This window comes from Thalassophryne amazonica, chromosome 13 (genome assembly GCF_902500255.1).
Source record: "Thalassophryne amazonica chromosome 13, fThaAma1.1, whole genome shotgun sequence".
NCBI classification, from domain to species: domain Eukaryota; kingdom Metazoa; phylum Chordata; class Actinopteri; order Batrachoidiformes; family Batrachoididae; genus Thalassophryne; species Thalassophryne amazonica.
The window spans coordinates 69,942,500-69,949,651 of record NC_047115.1 but is presented as its reverse complement, the minus strand read 5'-3'; positions in this window follow the sequence as shown (position 1 = coordinate 69,949,651).

Here is a 7,152-nt window from a genome sequence, read left to right as displayed (position 1 = left end):
CAACGGCAGAGGCCCAACGTAACATCTCCAGTCGCCTTCAGAGCTTCCTGTGTCTCATCACACATACCATGCTCCAAAACATTCAAGAGTGGACAATTCAGCATGCACAGCAAACAGGGGATGCTGACTGGTTCATGGCCCTCCCTACCAAACAAAGTGTGGCGTGGATGTTATGGACCACATGGTGCGAGACTACACTGTCCGCACAGGAACACGGCGCTGGCCAGTTGCTGTGTTTTACAACATTGTTGATATGGCAGCCCTGAATGCGTATGTGCTATACCAAGCATGCACCGGGAAAAAGGAGAGACGGGTGGACTTCCTGGTGGAAATATGTGGAAATATATGGTTCACTTTTCTTTTCTGGCTTCATATTTCATGACTTTTCATCAACAGAGTAAGCATGAAATATGCACAATGATATGTTTTCAACGTCCTGTTCTAATATTATGTACATCGGTGATCCTTTGGGGTCAATTTGACCGCAAGCTAATTTGCCTGTGTGAAACATAAGATACACTAATATTGTACATATTATGGATCATATTATTATTGAAATAGTATGGGTACATATACATAGACATATATTATTAATTTTGTATTATTCATTTTTTTAATTGAGTAATATTCATACAGTGTGGGGGTGGGGCAAAAGCATAAAAACTTGCGCAACAGCCCTGGTCTAAATCATTTCTTAGCTGCTCTATGCTCTCTCTTTCTGAGTGCTCTGAAAATGAACTCAAGGGAAAGGTTATCTGTCACTGAAGTTCTGACAGAACGTCTTGACCATGAAAGTGATATAGAGGAGGATGTGTCTGAGACAGAGGATAATTTAGAGAATGATATTGAGGATGACCCCGATTATGAGATGGAAGGGTGAGGTGAGGATGAGGATGAGGTTGACACTCCTGTTCCTCCGATTGTCTTGGAAGGGTGTCAGCAAGATTTGAGGGATACAGGAGGGTTAATAAAAAACTTTACCCTGGGGGAGAGATGGAATTGTGTTTTCTGAATTGTATTGAAATGTACCAAAAAACACACCAAAAGAAAACTTTGTTGGATTTTATTGAAATGTACCAAAATGTACCAAAAAACACACCAGACACACCAGAAAACCAAAATATATACAATATTTACAGGTTACAGTCACTCACAATGACTAACAGTCCCCACACTGCCATGGAAGGTCTTTTCTGCATTTGCCACAAGTATACCTGTGGCAGACAGCACATCGAACAGTCGCTCGATTGCTCCGGCATTGGTTTTTGACCTGACAGTGTGCTCGTTTTCCAGGGCTTGGTGTCGTGGGTTGCTGCTGAAGAGGCAGTTCTTTCTGTGCCTTCTTGTCAGCCACATGAGAATGAGCCAACTCCTTGGCGAGCTCCACCAGGAAGTCCACCCGTCTCTCCTTTTTCCCGGTGCATGCTTGGTATAGCACATGTGCATTCAGGGCTGCCATATCAACCATGTTGTAAAACACAGCAACTGGCCAGCGCCGTGTTCCTGTACGCACAGTGTAGTCCCGCACCATTTGGTCCATAACATCCACGGCACACTTTGTTTTGTTGTAAAGCGTGAATGTGTTTGGCTTCCTTTTGGTGGTATTCTCAGTCTCAACCACGCTGTGCATGCTGCTGAGGATGTAAACCACCTTCCTTCGTTTGGGCGCATAAACTGTGAGTGCGGCACCAGCGGTTGAAAACACCTGAGTGGTGAATTCATTGCGGTCCATCTGTTTCGTGGAGGGAGGAATTTCCCTGCGGATCTTGTTGACGGTGCCGAGGAGGGTGGTTTTCCGGCTGTGCAGTCTTTGTGCCAGTGACAGCGAGGTGAAGAAATTGTCTGTGGTTACATTTCTGCCCTTGTCCAGGAACGGTTCCATCAGCCTCATCACCACATTTTCTGACAGTCTCTCTGCCCTGGGACAACTAGGGTCCTTGCCAAGATATGGGAAGACGTTACAGATGTACTTGGACTTCAAGTCGCAGGCCACCCAAAACTTAATCCCAAACTTGTCAGGTTTACTGGCAATATACTGCAGGAAACAGCAGCGAGTCTTTGACGGGTAAAGCTGTTCGTCAATGGTGATGTGTCGACCGGGGTTGTATGAGGAGATGCATTTGGAAGCAAAAGACCTCCATACACCAGAAATTGCAGCAAATTTATCGGTCTTTGCTCGCTCGCTGCGGGTGGACCTGTCATCAAAGCGCAGATGTCGCATGATGTCCTTGAAGCGGTTTCGGGCCATAATTCCAATGATGTATGGGTTTCCCATGTTTGCCGACCAGCAGTCACTGAGTGAGGGAACCTTGGTAAGCCCACGCAGGATGAGGATGGCAATGAATGCTATTAGTTCAGGGAGGGCCATGAACCAATCAGCATCCCCTGTTTGCTGTGCATGCTGAATTGTCCACTCTTGAATGTTTTGGAGCATGGTATGTGTGATGAGACAGAGGAAGCTCTGAAGGCGACTGGAGATGTTACGTCGGGCCTCTGCCGTTGGCTCTCCATTTGCGGCGTAAGCTTCCATTGGGGTGAATTGGAGAGGCCTCCCCACTTTTTCTTTACGCCACACTGTGCCGTCTTTCGCCGTCTCTGTCAGGTCAGGCTCCAACTGAGCTCTCTTTTCCGGCTGCGGAGCAATATCCTCATCTGTGGAGTGAAAAAAAGTGAAATTGTGAGTGATTGGACAGTCAAATGATATCACAAACGCACTAACTATTTTTCCAATACACTCTCCTCTGTTTCCAAATAAAGTCAGATAAATCTATCTACATAAAAAGACACATAGAAGCAGAACACTGTCTTGCACTTTTGTACACTCGGGTGCAGGGAAAAGTGGAGCCTATGAAAACAAATGAGGCCCGCACTCAGAAACTAAATGGAGGCTGTCGAATAAAACAACAAGCACAATGCACGAACAGAAAAAGGAAAAATACTTTTTTTGTACTTTCCACCTTCTTGTTTGAAATGAAATATGAAAAAAGGAAAATAATAAGGAATGGAATCTTACCTGACGACAGCTCAGACTCGGAATCCAGCTCAAGGTTGATGTTGTCTCCATCCGAATCGCAAGGGTTTGCGTCGGCCAGGATCATGTCCAATGCCTGTTGAACATTGAATCTCTGCTGCATCTTCGTTCCTTGGAAAGGATGCTGTGTGATGCGTTATTTATCTGTTTCAGCACCACAGGACAAGCTGCACCCAACAGGATTGGTTGGTCGATCAAACAAAGACTACAATAGAGTCAGCAGCATCTGCAGACAGCAATTATGCAAACACCCCTCACCTGAGGTATTCTGAGACTTCCTTGTTTACATAACAGAAGTAGCTATACACAGGGGATCTTGGAGGTAGATGGGTCATTTGACCAGTCTCTGGGCTTTACAGGTAGAAGACAAAAAGCTTGGTTTTCCGAGTGTTAAATCTCTTGAAGGTTGTGTCCTTCAGCAAGCACCAGTCTGGTCAAAAGATGCGTCCAGCAATACTAAATAGGTGCTCAACTGGAGGTGGCTGGAATCTGCAAGTGTTGCGAAGCCAGACTTGCAAAACTGGGACGTTTGAAATGATGAGCCTTTCAGTAGACAAGTATGTCTGTAAATCAGGCCTCCAGAAGCTCACTGAAAGCACGACTTTCTAACAAAGAAATTCTGTTTGTGCATGTCTGCCCTTTGTCTTGGCTATTGATAAGAAAATGTGCTATCAATTCATAGTTAAAGCAGTTGTGGGGGATGCTTGGAGGGGCATTTGTAGCATTGTTCTGGAACAGGTGTTAATGTTCATGTTGTAAGTTGGAGGCTACATGCCTTCCTATTAGGATGATAATCAGAGTTTCAATTGGTCTGCCATACAGCATCGTGTGACCAGTGAAATGTCACACGATCTTCTTGCATATAGTTGGTACTAATGGAAAGGAAATCTTCTAAACAAATTTGCTGAACTATTTAAGATAATCAATTTAGTTTAATTGTTCTGAGTTGATGCATAATTTGGTTTACAATTAAAAAGAAAATCATTCCAGGTCCTACTTCTATGTCATATTCTGTTATTTCAACATTATCATTGACAGTTCAAATGAAAGGTTGAATCTGGGATCATTTAAATATGCACTTCTTTTGAGATTTTTTTTCTTCCAGGAGATGCTGAAAATGTATCATTAGATACAAAATTAATTTGGTTTCTGGGGTCCTGCAGGTCCAAGACCCCGGCTCCAGGGGGGCTGCCCCCTGCCCTCTTCCAGACTCCCTGCAAATTTTCCTCTGATTTCACAATTTTCATTTCACAGCCCTCTATTATTGTTTAGGATGATTACAACGGCCCAATTCAAGGACACCTAGTAACACTGTCGAATGCAGACGGGATACCATTAAAAACAAAATACAATATTAATCACATAAAACCTTATAAAAGGATTTTGGAACATGAAGACAGCCCAATTTCCAGTAAACAGTAGGTCAATGTGATATTTATCCAAAGCAAGCCGTAATGGGTGCTACACAAGATCTAAACTGACTGAAACATAAATCGCTGTTAAGATGTGTACAGTTTGAACTGACATTAGTGCAGGACCAAAAACAGAAATGAGAACCAACTATCTGTATTGAATTTGAGTCAGTCATTTTAATCTGTCTCTCCTATTTTCCCTTCATCCCACACTTGCAAGCCGTGATGGACGTTTCACAGAAAAGGCCTACAGTTATTGCCTATGCTCCTGCTGTAGAAGCAATGGTAAAATTGAATGTCCTACAGGACTTCTTGATATTGTTTTCTACAATTATTCATATATATATATCCGTATTTCATCATTAAAACGTCTTTAATATTCTATATATATATATATATATATATATATATATATATATATATATATATATATATATATATATATATATATATATATATATATATATATATATTTAAGGAAAATAAAGAGATATATGATATAAAAGAAGTTGCAAATGGGTTTAATGATTATTTTTCAAATGTAGGGTCAAGTCTGGTGGGAAATAAACCAATAATAGAAGATAAATTATGTACATTGGTAAATACGGTCAATAGTATTTTCCTGGACAATGTGGAAAAAGATGAAATAAGAAATATTGTAAAAAACTGTGTAAGCAAAAGATCAACTGACCATGAAGATTTAGACATGGTGACTGTAAAAAGTATAATAGAAATTGTTATTGAACCATTTACTTATATTTGTAATCTGTCTCTGTCAACTGGGGTTTTTCCAGATGAAATGAAAATTGCTAAGGTAGTCCCATTATATAAAAATGGAGACAAACATAATTTTTCTAATTACAGGCCAGTATCATTGCTTCCACAGTTTTCTAAAATTATGGAAAAAGTTTTTGTAACAAGATTGGATAAATTTATTGAGAAACATCATATTTTAAATAATGCTCAGTATGGATTCAGAACAAAACATTCGACAGCTATGGCAATTATGGAACTAATAGAGAAAATATCAAGGATTATTTTGTAAGTATTTTTATTGACCTGAAAAAGGCTTCTGATGTTATAGACCACTCAAGATTGCTCCACAAGTTACAACAATATGGAATAAGAGGTGTTGCACATCAGTGGGTAAAAAGCTACTTAGAAAATAGAAAACAGTTTGTTCAGATAAATAATACCAAATCAGAATTGTGTAACATTATTTATGGAGTACCACAAGGATCGGTACTTGGACCCAAACTGTTTATTTTGTATATCAATGATTTTGTGAATGTATCCAATGTGCTTGGCAGCATTTTATTTGCTGATGATACAACGCTGTTTTACTCTGGATCAGATATACAGGAAGTAGCACAAGTGATAAATACAGAGTTGGAAAAAGTTAAACATTGGTTTGATATAAACAGATTGTCACTAAATATTAATAAGACAAATTTCATATTGTTTAATGATAGAGTGAAAAAAAAATAATGTGTCATTACAAATAGATGGAATGGATATACAAAGGGTAAAAGAAATGAAATTTTTAGGAGTCATGATTGATGAAGATCTTACATGGAAGCCACACATAAATTACATAAAAGGAAAAATAGCGAAAGCCATTGCTGCTTTGCATAAAGTAAATATTCATTAAATAGTTATGGTTTATTAACATTGTACAATTCATTGATTGTCCCATATTTAACTTACTGTGTAGAAATCTGGGGATCAACATATACAACCTATATACAACCTTTATTTATTTTGCAGAAAAGAGCTTTAAAAGTGATTAGTAACAGTGGTTTTAGAGATCCATCTAATCCATTGTTTATTAAGTATAGGGTACTTAAATTTCATGATTTAGTCAATTTGAAAATATTACAAACGATGTACCAAGTTAATAAAAATACTTTACCAACAAACATTCAAAATATGTTTGAAAAAAGAGTAAGTAGTTATAAATTGAAAGGAACAGAAGTCTTTAAAAAACCAAGATTTAGAACCAAAGTAAAGGAAAGGAGTATTGCAGTAAATGGTGTCAAATTATGGAACAATCTTAATAAAGAAATTAAAGAATTAAGGTCGCTTAAATGATTTAAAAAACATATTAAATTAGATGTATTAAGTAAGTATGAAACTATGAAGTAAGTCAGTGGGCTGCAAGAAAGTCAAAAAAAAAAAGTAAACTTAATAATGTTTGGAGTGTCTTAAGTTTAAATGTAACCTATCAGTGATGTAATCTATTAATTAATGGTCATAATTATGAAATGGGTCAGTGGTATGTGACAAGTTAAAGAAATGCAATCTGTTAAATAATGTTGACTATGATGCTGTATATTGAAAGATTGTATTGTTAAAAGGGGCAGAAATCATAAGACTTGTTCTTCTTTCTGCTCCTTTTCATTCTGGTATTGTGGTGCTTTTGTTTTTTGCTTTTCTGTTTTTCTTTTAAATGAATGAAATAAATATTAAAAAAAATATATCATGTAATTTAGAATTATTTGTACAGTTTGCTAATTTTTTTGCATTTATTCCGATGCAGTAAATACAGTATCAAAATACTATGTCGGTTTACATTTCACACTGTCTAAACTCAGTGATGTCCTTTTAAGAAAATTTGGTCATAGTTGTGCACTTCTCCTTCCTGAAACAGGCTTCTGTTTAATGCACATTACAAGTCTTGTGTGTGTGTTTGTGTTTTACAGGTTCTAG